Below are 15,412 nucleotides of genomic sequence, written 5' to 3'. Positions count from 1 at the left end.
CCTAGAATTGATTGTAAGTTTTTTAGTGTTCTAGGTGCTTGGATTACAGCACATTTCTCTAGGAAATTGTCAGCCAGGCTTTTGCCTTCACTTGATAGTTCATATCCTAAAAACAGGACAGTTAGATGGGCAATTCTTGACTTTTTAAAGTTGAATTTGTAACCCTCTGCTGCGAACCCAAGTATTATGGTGTTCACTCTCTTCAAGTGAGTATCCAAGTCATCATCTGTTAGATAGATGTCATCGACATAAGATAATGCCTCATCATCATATATTTGTAGTAACTCTGTTACTCTTGCTGAGAATAATCCTGGGCTGTTCTTGAACCCCTGGGGCAAACGACAGAATTTTTTTTGCGCGCCATTTATTGAGAACGCGGTCAAATATCTGCTCTCTGGTGCTATATTTTGACAGAAGAATCCATTAGAGATGTCTAATGTTGTTTTGTATTTTTTGCGCACTATGTTATTCATTAGTGCAGCACTATGCGAGTTTTGTACTGCAAAGGTTTTGCAACATGAGTTAAGGTGTCTGTAGTCCAAAACAAGACGATATGAATTGTCTGGTTTGGAGACAGGAAACAAAGGATTATTCATTTGTGAGGTGCAAGTTTCAATCACCCCCTGGTATTCAAGTTGATCTAGGATCTCTTTAACCCGTTTTCTAGCTTCTTGCTTAATTGGGTACTGCCTCTGTGCAGTAGGTTGTGATTTTAACTGGATTTTGTGAGGAGGAGAGTCCTCATCCCATCCCACATGGTTTTTATATAATGCAGGAGCTTGAGCTACTGCCCACTTTCTTGCAAGTGTATATTTTTTATGAATTGGAATATGATTTGAGAAGGCAGGCATAATTATGTCTTCGCCATGAGGGCACCCCCTGACAAACTCTGGTGGCCAGTCTCTTTCAGCTAGAAGGATGTCATAGCCCTTGGAGAGATTATCCCAAAAGAGACCCCTTATTTTCCTAGTCTTATCCCCCTCTATACGCAATGTTATTTCATATATTTTATGAGGTTTGCTAACTCTGGTATCTGCAGTTTCCACCTGAATGTATTAATTCGTGTCCACTGTCTCCAGATGATTCATAAGGATCTTGCGAGCTATGCTCACTTCTGCTGCGCTGTCTAGCATTGTCTGAGCCCATTCTCCGTTTTTCAGCTGTGTCCTCAGTATTCTCGGCATGGTTGATTACTTTAATACTGGCTACCTTCTTTTTTGGAAACTGTAATTTTTTATTTTGATGAGCAGGTTCCTTGTCTTTGGACTTGACGTGCTCTTCCCTGTGTTCTGATCGTCCTCTCCTTTCCGATTTCTGCGAGGAAGTCTGAAAAGATTGAGAGGGACGTGTATCAATATCTTGATATCTATCAGGTTTCTTCAGATTATCCCTATTTCTAAGGTTGTATTTTTTCTCAGAGTGCTCCCTTTGGGGAGACTTGTGTCCTTGGTCCGGAGATCTTTCTCTCCGCCGAGGAGACCTTCCTCTGGACTGGAATCTTTTTTCTTTAGGAGTGGATTGTTTATTTCCATCCCAGCTCTTTTTTTGAGTGTTTAGATTATTTTTAATAAATATTTTTTCAGGTTTTTCAATTAGTTGGGGTTTCACCGGTTTTCCACCCAAACTATCTCTTCCTAGTTCTTCATAGAATTTTTCTATGATTCTGGCAATTTCAAATGGTTGGTCTGCTATATCTGTCTCTTTCAACCTCTGGCGGATCGCCACATTTGCTGCTTCTCCCTTTATATTGGCTAGTAATATTGCCGAGACCTGCTTGAAGTCTTTTAGTAATTTCATACCAAGAGTTAAAGCAGGTTCTGGACCGTATTCATCTTGAATTTGTTTTAGCACATCTGGTATTACTGACATGGATGGAACACCATGTGTTTTTGTGTAAATGGAAGCAAAGACTGTACCCCAAGTGTCACAGTCCTCCACATGTGGTGCGATTCCCATTGGAAGACAGATAGTCAGAATCCGGTGTTTCTCAACCGGGGTGGTATCTGGAAATACCGCCTCTATTTGAGTGATTTTTTGTGCTAACCAGAATGGAATTTGTTCCCGTTTTGTGGGTACTTTACCTAGACAGGACTGTATGTTCTGTGGTGTAATTTTATTTGTGTTCCCCTGGTGAGGGATCAGCTGTGGAATTTTAATAGCTGGTTGGACTGTTGAAGTCCGCATTACATATTGGACTAATTGTCTGTGTATTTTAATTAGTTGTTTTAGCTGTGCTAAAAGTTCTGGTGCAGACATTTCTTCAATGTCTGGATGTGGTGTGTATCCGGATAGGACCGGCCACGTTGCTCCTGGTCTACCTAGTGGACCGAGCCTGGTGATGTGATTATTATGTTTTAGGGCGCCATTAAACTAGAGCAGGTGCTCTTGGTATTTGAGTGGTATTTCCACCTCCTCGAAAGGAGTGTACTCATTCGGAGGTTCCTCTATTTTGTAATAGTGGAAGTCCTTTGTTACAGCGTTTGCTGCTGGAAAGTTTATCCATGAATAGAATACCTCTGTCTGCCGATATTCGTGTGCCTCGATTACGAATATGACTGTACCACCTCTCGGTGTCAGCCCATTTTCTATAAGTTTTAAAGTTATAGATTTTCTTATGTTGACCGGGATGAGTATTGCATCCGGGTCTTGCTGTAGTAGAGTATTGTCAGCTTCTAGGAGTTCAGCTGCTATTCTGACTGTCTCCCTTTCTTCTTCTTCTAGTGACATTTTAATGTCAAGAAGGTTATTTTATTTATTTGCAGATCAGGTTTCTATGGAAACAAAGATTATATGCACAATATTTTGGAACAGTGTATCCTTCAACGTTGAATAAACCAAGAACCATACATAGGAGTCTCCTCCTACTAAGTTTGGCGGATTTAACCTTTCACCCACTCCAGACGTCTTTGGAGTATTATGGCGAAAAGGGGTCTGTGTGAAAAAGCACGACTGAGTTACTCTAATGTCTTACGTTAGATTTATCGCCCATCCAAACACGTTGGGCGCCATGTAGTGTAGTTCCTATCATCCCAATAGGCTCTGCGCATTGGAATAATATCTTCAATAGTATAGACGTAGGACAGAGGTTAACTAGGTCTTCTACTGTCGATATTAGACTTAAAGTTTAGTGTTTGCCAGCTAGCTCAGAGTTCACTAGAAACTTTCTCGAATAGACAAGGAGGAGTTTAACTTCCCTGGATAGACAAGAAGGGATTTAGTTTCTGACAACCATAGAACATGACAACTTTGCTCTCCCCTAATCAAGAGTGTATCTCTAGAGTCGTGTGAAAACAAAAGACAACTTATTTTACTCAGTCAGTTCAGTGCATTCTTAGTTTCACCAGATTGTAGAGAAAAGGAAGAGACGGGCGTGTTCAATAAAAAGATGTTATTTATTGATCAGTCTCTTTTCTCATACAAGAGAAATGAATCGCTATTATTGCAATACTTAGAGTTAAGTAAAGTGCATACAGTAATAACAGAATTATAAAATAATACTGTAAAAGCATTGATATGGTTTCTTAGCCATATGATACTTAAAATGGATAAAATAGATACATACATATATACATTGACTAATCGTACTCAACTGGTGCTTCTAACTACGGCTACCCCAATGTACCTGACCTAAGCCTAATACGTGGCGGGAGTAGATAAGTAGCAGTTTAAGTTAAGTTTGTTTTGCCATGGGTCTGCTTCAAGAATTCTCTACAAAGGATGATTCAGTTCAGTACCTGGGAGTTTAGAAGGCTGGAGGGCTGGTATCTCTATCTCAGGTCTTGATATTCCAGCTGCCTGCGAGGGCTGCTTGGAAGCGCCGGAGCTGGATTTCTCGGCAGGAGAAAAGGCAGCGTCTCTCTCTCAGTGCGTCAGAAAGGAGGGGCAGCGTCTGTGGGCTTCGCTGTCAGCTGGGCTCGTTGGCAAGTCTCGCTGCTCCAATCTTGTCACCACCTCGTGTGTTTGCTTAAGGCAATGTCGATATTATTTATACCTGAAAGGTGCCGGGATTGACGTAAGGATGGACATAAATACGTCAATAAGGATGTCATACGAACTTGATCGTTCGCACATTCTTTACTGAAGTTCTCGGCTAAATCAAAACAATGGCTGTGGGGATTTCCCAGATCGTGGTAGGTATGATTTGTTTTGAGAACACCGTATGCCTATTAGGGGGCTGGAGGAATAGTGCTTGCCTAATGAGATGGCATGCGCTATGACCTAATCAGATAACGGGCTTCTGTGCCGTTGTGTGGCTAATCAGATAACAGATTTCTGTGCAGTTGAATGGCTGCTAGTTAATTATTAACCAGACAAGGGTCAGAAACAGGGGGATCGATACAGTACCCATAATAAATACACCACAGTCTTATTAGTTTGTCATTACCCCTCCAATAAAAAATGGTCTTCCATTAAGTATGTAAATGATTACTTGTTTAGTATCCCATTTCCATCTCATGCACACAGCTCACTGAAAGCCAGTAATCCTTACTAACTAAAATAGTTTCAAATCTTAAATTGTTTATTTTAAAACAAGAAAAAAATAAATTGAGAACAGTGCCCTTTGTACTAGGCCTGGGAGAATTTTATTTTACGCCAGAGTATTTTAGAAATTTAGGTAATTTGATACTCTTTTGATGCAAAAATCAGTGCTTAATTTGGTCGGTGGTTTCCGGAGCTCAGCACCAGCACTTAATTGTCAACACCGGCACTTATGACAGCTGCCACGTGGCGTCCCTGTCTTTCTAATTTAGAGATGAGCAGAGCGGCATTTTATTTTTAACATATTATGTATTAAAAATGACTAATTAGTGCCTCCTAAGCCTTTTGTGTAGCTCTGGCAGCCTGGAATAGTCTGCATTGTAATTGATCGTGCTGGCGGGGGCAATGGGTAGAGCCAGCTGCAGTGGCCTCCTGATGAGGCCCTGGCACTTATTTTTTTACAAATTAAGCACTTGAGCAAAATTACTAAAAATTAAACGACGATGCCACTCACATAATTATAAGTAATTTGGTGCACAAATTCTACTGGAGCATAGGAACAATGAACCTAGTGATCCCAAGTGGTTTCTGGCTGCTGCTGTTTGTGTTCTGTTACGTTTAGAGCTATTTTCCTAGCACAACATGCATCTTCGGTTACATTGTGGGTGTAAAGGTGCATTGTGCACTAGGAAAGTAACACTAAATGCTGGGTTATGCTTCTCACCTAACTCTGTGTAAGCTCATGTCATTAGAGAAAATTATGCGAGATATGCCCACCCCAAATGATGGGCAGAGTAATGCTACCAGTTTTAAACAGTATTACTCATTATGATAGAATTGGAGGAGGGTGTGAATTGCTTACCCACTTCCAATGAATATGCCTGACACTCTTTCACTTGGTCACATTTTAAAATGAGGTTGTGACCTGTGTGAATAATGGGCACTCTATTCCTTTGCTTTAGTTTGCTGAATAATATTTTTCAAGTGCCCTTACAAATATCATCACAAAGTTGACATGAAAAAATAAGTAATTATTCTCTGGTCCTAATTTGATGAGCCCAGTCATTGGCTTAAAAAGTTGACTCCCCTTTATCTAGAGAATAAAATGGGAAATTGATTTTGAAATATTTGGAGCAATATCTTATTAAATCCCTAATATTAATTTCCCTATAAGCCAATCCAGATCAAGCGCCTTTTTCAGAATTTCGCAGGTGGGACAGATATCTCATATACTGTATTTTAAGAGCCAGAGGCTATAATGCACTTGTAGTACTATGGATCACAGCCGACCAGCTCACCGCTTCCCTGAGCCAGCACCCTCCCGCCAACTCAGCAAACCCCAGCCAGGCCGCCGACAACCTCACGAAATGGATCAACGACTGCGCGGACGAACTCGCCCCTCTGAGAACCCCACCCAGCAGATCCTGCAGCAGAAAAACACCATGGTTCACCGACGAACTCAAGAGCTCCAAGAAGAACTGTCGAGCCCTCGAGAAAGCCTGGAGAAGGGAACCAACGACGGACAACATGACCACCCTCAAGCTCGCCACCCGGAAGCACCACCAACTGATCCGCGCCACCAAGAAAAATGCATACAAGGACCGGCTGGACAACAACGCACACAACTGCAAGGAACTCTTCAACATCGTGAAAGAGCTATCCAACCCCAACGCCGGAAACAATGACATCACCCCGTCGCAAGAACTCTGCAACTCCCTCGCGTCCTACTTCCACAACAAGATCACGGACATACACAACAGCTTCAACAACCAACCAACGCAAGCCACAACCGCAACGACGCCACCCACCACCACCCTCCGCACCTGGACCCCGATCAGCACCGAAGACACCATCCGCACCATGAACTCCATCCATTCCGGATCTCCGACTGACCCCTGCCCTCACCACGTCTTCAACAAAGCCGACGCTGTCCTCGCACCCCACCTACGGGACATCATCAACACCTCCTTCGACTCCGCCACCTTCCCTGAGAGCTGGAAGCACGCCGAACTCAGCGCTCTCCTCAAGAAACCCACAGCAGACCCCACCGACCTCAAGAACTACCGTCCCATCTCGCTCCTCCCGTTCCCGGCCAAAGTCATCGAGAAGACCGTCAACAAACAGCTGGCCGCCTTCCTCGAGACGAATGGATCCCTCGACCCCTCACAGTCCGGCTTCCGAGCGAACCACAGCACCGAGACCGCCCTCATCGCCGCCACCGACGACCTTCGAACTCTGATGGACAACGGAGAAACAGCGGCCCTCATCCTCCTGGACCTCTCCGCGGCTTTCGACACTGTCTGCCACCGCACCCTAGTACAGCGCCTCAGCAACATCGGAATCCAGGAGAAGGCACTGGAATGGATCACCTCCTTCCTCGACGGAAGAACACAAAGAGTCCGCCTACCACCGTACAAGTCAGAGGCCACCAAAGTCATCTGCGGCGTCCCTCAAGGATCCTCACTGAGCCCCACCCTCTTCAACGTCTACATGAGCCCCCTCGCGGCCATCGCACGCCAACACAACCTCAACATAATCTCCTACGCCGACGACACCCAGCTGATCCTCTCCCTGACCAACGACCCCGCCACCGCCAGAGCCAACCTGCACGAAGGGATGAGAGACGTAGCCGAATGGATGACGACCAGCCGCCTGAAACTGAACTCAGACAAGACGGAGGTCCTCATCCTGGGCTCCACGCCCTCCGCCTGGGACGACTCCTGGTGGCCCCCCGCCCTGGGCACCGCGCCCAAACCGACGGACCACGCACGCAACCTGGGCTTCATCCTGGACTCCTCCCTCTCCATGACCAGACAAGTCAACGCCGTCTCCTCGTCATGCTTCAACATCCTGCGCATGCTACGTAAGATCTTCCGGTGGATCCCCACCGAGACGAGGAAGACGGTCACCCAAGCCCTCGTCACCAGCCGACTGGACTACGGCAACGCCCTCTACGCCGGAACCACGGCCAAACTCCAGAAGAGACTCCAGCGGATCCAGAACGCCTCGGCGAGACTCATCCTCGACATCCCCCGACGCAGCCACATCTCCGGACACCTGAGAGATCTGCACTGGCTCCCGGTCAACAAGAGAATCACCTTCCGTCTCCTCACCCACGCGCACAAAGCCCTACACGACCAAGGCCCGAGCTACCTCAACAACCGGATCAACTTCTACACTCCCAAGCGCCTCCTCAGATCAACCAACCACGCCCTCGCCGCCGTTCCCCGCATCCGAAGAGAGACAACAGGAGGAAGGTCCTTCTCCTACCTGGCCGCCAAGACCTGGAACTCTCTTCCCACCAATCTGCGCCTGACCCAAGACCACCTCTCCTTCAGGAAGAAGCTCAAGACCTGGCTGTTCGAGCAGTAGCGGCACCCCCCCCTCCCAGCGCCTTGAGACCCTACGGGTGAGTAGTGCGCTCTACAAATGACCTGATTGATTGATTGATTGATGGGAGGTCCACTACATTTGTGACAGAGTATTCCATCAGTGAAACTCTCATTAAGGTCCAAGTGATTGCTCCACCTTGAGCTACCTTGAACTGTACCAAGACTTCAATGACTTATTTGAGAGTGATCACAACTTTAAAATATGGGCTTCACATTGTAACCTATTGAGATGAGGGATATTAAACAATAATTTATAAAAGCCATACATTTGAAATCTTGCCTTCAGATGCCAACTACTTTCATGGACTCAAGCAAGTTATTTAATGCGTTAAATGAATTCATGAAGCCAGCAGTCTGTAGGCTAGTAATACCTGCTATGCAAGAGCTATGTGAGTGGCTTGTCAACTATTTTGGGGATAAGGTTTCCAGAATATATGAGGAATATCCACAGCAGGTGGAGAGGCCTGATGAACTAGCAAATCAGAATGGAATGCCCCATACCTGCTTTGAAGGTTTGATGTATTCTCTCAATAACCGGTGCGAGAATTGCTGTGGAGGGTTAAATCTGGGTCACCTCTAAATCCCTGCCCTATATACATATTGTCTTCTTTGTTAATCCATTATATTACCAAAATATTTTAATTATACCTGGATTCAGCGAAAATGCCAAAAGCTTGGAAGTCGGCATTGGTCTCCTCCACCTTGAACATAGATTATGTTGATCTGAATGATCATGCAAATTATCGGCCTATTTCACTTCTCAGTAAGGTTGTGGAGGGATTAATTAATATACAGCTCCCCAAATACCTAGAGGACAATTGCATACTGGAAATCCTCACATCCAGGTGTTCAAACAGTCACAGCAGAGAGGCTGCCCTTCTGGCATTTATTGATTCACTAGGACATTGCTTGATGCAGGCACCTCAGCGATGCTGGTATTACTAGATTTGTCAGCTGCTTTTAATACGGTCTCCAATTCCATCCCTACTCAGAGACTGTGTGAGATAGGCATACATGCGAAGGCCCTAGCATGGTTCAGAGACTTTATGGCTGACATAACTCATTTGGTCTCAAATTCATCCCTTCAAATCTAGGACAGTCACAAATATTATGGGGTTACCTCAGGGATCCTTCCTGAGCTCTACCCAAATTGTTATAACATGTGGATTTTAAATCATATCTTATGTGTAAGACACCCAACTGGTGATCATAATTGGGCAAGATCTAGAGACTTCCAAAGCTATGTTCATTGAATGCACGAGAACGGTGGTGGCCTGAATGAGTTTGAGTTGGGGGCCTTACTTGTTTGGAAGTACCACGCTGAATGTTACTGGGGCGTTCTCTGGAGCCCGTTGCTTGAGCCCACCTTGCCGCCACTGCCTGCACTGTTGTCCGGGATCTCCTCCCGCCGCCGCAGCTCCACAACATTCGAGCGCGGTCGCAGTGAGGGGGAGACCTGTCAGGGGACTACAAGAGCCAGCAACCTTTGCGGCCGGAAGCTGCCCTCACCCACGCCAGGAGGTGTTCCTGGCTACCCCCGGTGGAGCGGGGACCTTACTTGTTTGGAAGTACCACGCTGCATGTTACTGGGGCGTTCTCTGGAGCCTGTTTCTTGAGCCCGCCTTGCCGCCACTGCCTGCACTGCTGTCCGGGGGTCTCCTCACGCCGCCACAGCTCCACAACATTCGAGTGCAGTCGCAGTGAGGGGGAGACCTGTCAGGGGACTACAAGAGCCAGCAACCTTTGCGGCTGGAAGCAGCCTTCACCCGCGAAAGGAGGCGCTTCAATTCCCGGCTACCCCCCACGTCGCGGGACCGCGCGCGGGTCGTGCCGGGTTAGGCCCGGGACAAGGGCGGGACCATCCTAAGCCGCCACAGGCCGAAGGAGGCCGGGCTGGGCCACCCCACCAACGTGACAGGCAAGAACTTTAGCAGAACACTATCAAGTAATTGGGACTGGTTATATTATATGTTCAGCGAAAAACTTGGGGGTCATGATTGACCCTATCCTTAGCATGTGCCAACAGGTCAGCAGGACTGTATCGACCTGTTGGGGGATCATCCACATCCTTAGGAAAATCAGGCACTACCTGTCTCTACAGGCAAGAAAGCAACTGGCTGTTGCCCTACTGGGCTCGCGTCTGGACTATTGCAATGCGCTGTATGCTGGACTTAATAAGTGCCAGCTGCAGTGCTTGCAGGTGGTTCAGAACGCAGCGGCCAGATTTGTTCTCGATCTACCCCAACGTGCCTCTGCCACCGCTGCTAGGAAGCAACTGCACTGGCTTCCTGTTGTGGACCGCATTCATTTTAAGTCCATGTGCATGGTGTATAAGACCAGCCCCACCGGGATTGGATGCATCCTCTCCCGCTATAATCCTGGTAGGAACCTTCATTCCTCTAATAGACTCCTCCTCTCCGTTCCTCGGGTTCGGAAGACTAGATGGGGTGGCAAGGCTTTTTCCAATCTGGCCCCTAAATGGTGGAATGCTCTCCCTCTTGAGGTTAGGTCTTTTTCCACTCTTCAAGCCTTTAGATCTGCCCTAAAGACCTATCTCTTTGTACGTGCCTACCTGTAGAAGTGCTTTTGTAATTTGCTGATCTATTTTCGATAGGCGCCTTGACACCTTCGGGTTGAGTTCGCGCAATACAAATTGCTTAATAAATAAATAAATATACTGTTTGAGGAATATTGGGGTCGCTTAAATCAAGTAAAACCTGTTATTAATCTTGGATATGGCATTGCTATGTGGCAAGGAGAGAAAGTCAACATATAACACGCTAGGTGGTAGCGTGACAGGAACACTTGATAACTTCATTACTTGAGCGGCCGTGGTATTAGAGCGTGAGATAGCGCTCACTGAGAATCGACTATCCCTGGACCTTATGTGTTCCAAACGTTCCTCGTTAGGTAAAATCAAGAATGCCATTACGCCAGATAAATCCACCACAAAAAGAACAAGCAAGACTAGCCTGCGAAGTCCAAGCCCAAGCCTAGGACAGGGAGGCTATAATACTCTCTCTTCCTCCCTTATCTCCTTAGATAGTACCCTTTCACCTGACGTAATCTTCCCGATTGTTATATCTTTAAAGAAGGGGACCAGTGCTGAGAATCTGAATTCAATAGAACATTGCAAGAATCAAGAGGGAAAAAGGAAAAGGGCGGAGGGCCGCTAAAAAGGGAGCAAATCAAAAATTGCCAAAATCTTTAATAAACCTGTAAAATCAGCCCCAAGAATCGATATACCATCTGTTAAAACACCACTGGCTCAAGTAAAAGAGCAGCTCAAACCTATTCATAATGATCCTCCCAAATGCCCATCTTGTGCTATACAAGACTATAGTGAGTTGGTAGGGCTTTTAGCACAAGTGGAGCACTTGTTAAAATCACTTATGTTGCCCCTCATAGAAAGATTTAAGGTTATAAATCAGAACTTGGGTAAGATCCAACGGGAAACCACAGAAAATACAGTATTATTGGAAAGTCTTTCTGCTAGCGTACAAACGGGGGTCACTAGGATTTGCCAGAACAATCAGAACATTAACTCTTTGCCACCTCTCTGTCTGGCCCCAACTACCACAGAGGTAGGGAACGCCATTGGAACTCAGGGGTTCAAGGAAGGGAGCATTAACAAGCAGAGGGCTATAAGTTCATTAGTTAACTTATCTGAGAACAACAAGTCTGTAAAACCAGCTTCCCCTTTGTTAACACAGTGTAAGGGCAAGCATAATGAAGATGTTCCCGACCGATACGTGACTAACTTGCATGTTATCGACCTACCTCCAGAATCAACACCTCTGGTGGTAGTATTAGGCAATGTTCCACCACTCCATGAAGGAAAGAAAGAAGATTATGGCCAATTAAAAAATAAGGTAACTCATTGGTTATTACATAATACCAGGGAAGGACAAAGAGTTGGACACAATATTATTATAGTGCGACGGGTTTCCTGGTTGGGAAGCTCCTGTAAAATAAGAAATGGTGATGGCATTGTGGTAAACTTCAACTGTCAATCAATAGTAGAAAGGATCCTTAGAGATGCAGAGTATGTAGGGGGACCTAATGGCCCGGGTATAGACATCTTGCCCCTTGGTTTTTTCTATAGGTCAGTGTTACAGGATCACCACAATAGCTGGAGGAGGGGACATAACGATAGGCCACCTAATAACAGGGGACATCTGGAAAAGAGAAAACCACCGATGAGCGTGTTAAGGGTACTGTCGTGGAGTGGGTACGGGGTTCTTTCTCCCCTAGATGTATCTAATCGCTATGCAGCCCTTTCTGGGCTAAACGATTGTGACTGACTGGACGTAGATCGTCCTACCTATAAACATGATGACAGCACTACTATGGCTAAAATTATTTACTCCCCAACAGCCAGTTTAGGGTGCGAGTCTGCAGTTAAGGCGGCCAATACTGTTAAATATGTATCCCATATAACCGAAGGAGCCCGGGAGCTTACTTGTTCCAAGATGACCCTGCCTGCCCCCCCATTGGAGGTTAACTTGTGTTATGAGGAATTATCCCAAGATCCCAACATACTTTCCTGGAATGTTGCAGGGCTGGCGGTTAAAGTTGTAGACCCTATATGGGTGCGATTTGCCAGCAAATATTCCATAATCTGCCTACAAGAAACATGGCACGTGAACTGTAACATCGCTTTGGAGTGGTATAGGTCTTTCTACGTTCCAGCAATTAGAGCAACTAGCGGCAGGGCGACCGGAGGCCTGGCTATATTTGTATCACTAGCCCTCAGGTGTAGTATCAGGGACATTCCCCTAGATAACAGAAATATACAGGCCATTTCCCTGGGTCACAAAAAATTCACTTTTATTGTGGTTAACTTTTATAATGCCCCCACCAAAGACGCAGTATGTGGGATCACTGAACTGAACAACCTTGTCAAGCAGGGGCTTGGTACCATTAGAAAAAATATGCTCATTGTTTCCTGGTGATTTTAATGTTCATGTATGCGGTGACCCCCAGCTACACACGCCGGAGTCATTGGGTTGCCCATTGATATCAGGGCTTCATTTTGAGCACACAAGACAAGGGAACGTACTAAATACTCTGCTTGATGAGCAGGATCTATTTTTTGCTTTGGGTTTTGCTCCACCCCTAAGTAAACAAAAACATCCCACCTTTAAGGGTAGAGGTAATGGAACTTTTATAGATCACATTTTAGTATCCAGAACTATTCTACCACTCTTACAGAGTTTTCTATAACCTGGAGTGAGTATAGTGATCATAACCCAGTCTGCGTGACCATCCAGGGGAATTTTATGAAGAAAAAGGGAAGCGCAGCAGGTAGCAACAGTATGCAACCTGTGGATGGAGGGCGGCGGATCAAATGGAGCAAAGTACTTCCGTCCATCTTTTTAGATACACTCAAGGCCGCCTGTAATGAAGAATTTTCATGCTGTCTTAATGCTGATTCACTACCAATAGGAATTCTAGAATCCTTTGAGGGGATAGCATCTGAAGTGGGTAATATGCTACTTGATCAAGGGAGAATTAGTACTTCAAGTGACCCTAGGTGGTTCTGCCACACTTGCTCCTTGGCAGCAAGAAATCTTAAGGCAGGTTTGAAAAAAAAACCTAGGGAGGGTCCTCTAATCTGTACCCTTAGAAAAAAATACAAAAACGCACTGGCCAAACGTAAGGCGGAAATTAAAGAAACATTATGGAGAGAGCTTTTAGATCCAATGACCCTAGCAAGCAGTTCAAAATTATGGAGCATTATTAACCGATCCCCTTTTTTAGGGGAAGGGGTCAGTGAAGTGGGCTCTAACATACCAGAGGACGAATGGATAAAGCATTTTTGTACTATTTTTAAAAATACGTCCACTCAGATGAATGCCTCTGATATACAAAGGGATATGAATGTAGTAATGTTTAAGTCTAATGAAATAGAAGAGGGCATAGATAATCTTAATAATAAAAAGGCCCCTGGCCCGGATGGTGTTCCACCGGACCTTTTCAAATCAAACCCTCCTTTCTGGGCCCGAATCCTGAGCGCGGTGGGAAATGATGCAGCTAGGATAGGCTGCCCAGAGTCATGGGGAGTTTCAACAATAGTTCCTGTATTCAAGAAGGGAGACCGGAATTGTACAAAGAATTACAGGCCAATTTCCCTGATTGATTCAGTAGTTAAGGTCATTGGGAGTGTCATTTTAAAAAGACTGTCTACCTGGGTGAACGAGAATAAGATCATATCTGATATACAATATGGATTCCGCCCAGGTCACTCGACCATGGCCGAATGTTTGAATCTCTACTTGATCAAAGGTAAGTACACCATCGCTCAAACCTGAACTATCTACATGGCCTTGATGGACTTATCATCTGCCTTCGATTGTGTCAATCGGGAAAAACTGTGGCAGTCCATGGAGGCCATGGGAGTGGAGCGAAATTTGGTGGACTTTCTGAGGGATCTTCATAGAGACACAGAGGCCAATATCAGATACACCAGTAGCCTGAAGGTATCCAGGAATTTTAAAATTGAAAGAGGGGTTCGGCAGGGGTGCATACTTGCCCCTTTCTTTTTAATCTTTATATTAACGATCTAGAAAATGCACTATTAGACACAAGGGCTGATTATCCCTATGTGGGAAGGCGTGGACTGCCCGTCCTGCTATATGCAGACGACGCAGTCCTCCTGGCCCCTACCCCAAGAGCCTTGCAAACCCTGCTTGTTGCTTTTCACGACTTTATGGCCAAACGGGACTTGTTAATAAATAACAGTAATTCCTTTGTGATGCAGGTAGGCTGTGCAAAAAAAAAATACCCTTTTCTATTAAATGGGGAGAGGGTACCTAATTGTACAACCTTCTCCTACTTGGGAGTCTTATTCGATCACCGACTGAATTGGGTAGCTCTTTTAAATAAAAAGAGGGGTAAGGTTACATGGGCGAACACCGCGTTATTTGGTTTCGCAGCCAAAATGGGGACTCGACCGGTAGCAGCTATGTTAAAAATCTACTGGGCTAAGTCCTTATCCATAGCTAGCTATGGGAGTTACCTTTGGGGGTACACTGATCTTGAAGGCCTACAAGTGACAGAAAACAACTTCTTGAAATAGCTGTTGAGTGTCCTCAAGGGGACAGCGAATCTGTCAGTACACGAAGAAACCGGTATGCCATATATAAGTGACACTTTGGCATTACGTCCGCTCATTTTTTGGCTGAAATGTTGGCTTAATAAGGACATAGGTCTTACACATGTTCTTATGAAAGAGGTTTTGAGTTTAGATCACATGACCAAAATTCCCTGGGTTAACTACCTGAAAACTAGTTTTAGCAAGGTGGGACGTTTGGACTTGTTTTTATATCCTGAAAGAATTACTAGTTTAGATGTGCTGATCATAAAGAACTCCTTCACCCAATTGAAAATAATGGAAAGAGAGGAGAAGGAAATGCTGAAGTCAAGTGTGAGGTCTCATCTGTTAATAAAAACCACCTTAGGTATAGAATTATATCTTGATTGGCCTCTTCCAGCTTATGACCGGTTTTTGTTAACTAGGTTTAGATTTAATCTCTTTC

The sequence above is a fragment of the Lissotriton helveticus genome, chromosome 2_2, assembly GCF_964261635.1.
Source record: "Lissotriton helveticus chromosome 2_2, aLisHel1.1, whole genome shotgun sequence".
Taxonomy (NCBI): Eukaryota; Metazoa; Chordata; class Amphibia; order Caudata; family Salamandridae; genus Lissotriton; species Lissotriton helveticus.
The sequence above is the reverse complement of the archived record's forward strand: the minus strand, read 5'-3'. Positions refer to the sequence as shown.